Source organism: Arachis ipaensis, chromosome B01, assembly GCF_000816755.2.
Source record: "Arachis ipaensis cultivar K30076 chromosome B01, Araip1.1, whole genome shotgun sequence".
In the NCBI taxonomy this organism is placed as follows: domain Eukaryota; kingdom Viridiplantae; phylum Streptophyta; class Magnoliopsida; order Fabales; family Fabaceae; genus Arachis; species Arachis ipaensis.
Genome location: NC_029785.2, coordinates 264,090 through 265,954, shown reverse-complemented (window position 1 = coordinate 265,954; position 1,865 = coordinate 264,090).

The following is a 1,865-nucleotide window of genomic DNA, read 5'->3' as shown; positions in this document are numbered from 1 at the left end:
TAACTTAATTTTTTTATTTTTTTAAATAGAAATTAGAGAGTCTAATTTTAGATTTAAAGGATTCGATTTTGGTATCTTAAAAATTAGATAATTTTTGTATTTTTCAAAAATTAAAGGGTTCAATTTTTACATCCAAATTAAACCGTTTTAGTGTTTTACATTTAAAATTAAGGGGCGCGCTACACATTCATGTAACCATGTAACCAAGTTGGTTCAAGTCTAAATAGAGTCACACACGTTAATGACGAGTGAAAACACGCATTCAAAAACCTTTTGTTATTTTGCGCTCATTATGAAAAAACGTTACTTTTTCATCAATACAAAATCGCTCATTCTCTTCGAATCTCTCTCAAAATCATTCAAACTTTAGTCACGTTCTTTGCGAAAACCACTACTGGAGAAAAATCGTAAGAAGATTTGGCAAGGAACAACCAGAAAGGAACGAAAACAGCAACAAAGATTCGTCTTCCTCCTCCTCCTCGTTCTCCTCTTTCTTTTTCGCCTTCTTCTTCACGCGTTTTCTCCTTATCTTCATTCTTTTGTTGTTATTGCTGCTGTATTTTTTTGTCTTTTCCTCTTTCTCTCTCTGGTGAATAAGTACTAGAAGGTGAGGAGGAAGAATTTTAAATTGTGTAGAATAGAAATAAACCGAAATTGCCAACTCCACTGAACCGAACATCATTCATGTGCTGAATAAAACGTCATAAACATTTAATCATCAAAGAAAAATATTTTTACATTCACAAAGACTCAATTGAACACACTAACAATCAAGTAAATCAAAATGAGCGACTCCACTGAACTGAGCAACATTCATGTGCTGAATAAAACGTCATAAACATTCAATCATCAAGATATAGCATTTTTCCATGCAAAAGAAGTCAATTGAACACATAACAATCAGATGAACTGAAATGACCAACACCACTGAATCGAACACCAATCATGTGCTGAATAAAACGTGATAAACATTCAATCAGTAAGAAAAATATTTCTGCATGCACAAGGACTCAACTAAATACATTAACAATCAAGTGAATCAAAATGAGTAACTCCACTTAACCGAGCAAAATGTTGGTGTTGTTGGTGATGATTATAACGAAAGAAGAAGAAGAATAACCTACGTGCGCGAATTTGAAAGAAGAAGGAGGAGGAGGAAGAGGAGGAGAAATACTATTCTTGTTGATTGAAAGTTGATCACCATTTATTCACTATATGAACATTGTTCGGTTCGATGGCCTTTGTGATTTTGATTCACCAAATGAATGTTGTTCGGTTCGGTGGCCTCCTTTTACTTTATTAACTGTTTAAGATTGTTGTGATAGCATGCAGCAATCATTCATAGCTGTCTCAACGTAATAACCTCATTCAACTGATTTGAAGTTGAATCATTCATTGTTTCCATTTAGAAGTGTAGATCAAAGAAGAAAACGAAGAAGAAGAAGAACGACGGAGCTGATTACGTTGAATTCAATGCAGATCAATAATGAAAAATGCAAACAGAAAAGAAAAATGCAAATAGAGGAGAACGACGAATTTTATTAGGTCGAAGAAGAAGAAGAGAGAAGAAGAAGAACGAAAATGCGAGAAGAGAACAAGGTTTATATTATATGAGATGCGTGTATAACAAACGCGTAAGAGAGTTGGGGAGGCGCGTCTGATTGAAGTTATTTGGATAGTTTAGATAAAAAAATTACATAGAGATAGAGTTTTTCTGTAAAATTAATATCCTAATAATTTATAATTTAAAAAATAAAAATATTTGATAATAAAAAAATTTAGTTAAAAATAGTCATAACTTACTTTATTTATTATTTATTAATTGTAATAATTAATGGATACTAAATAAGACAAATTCTATTTTT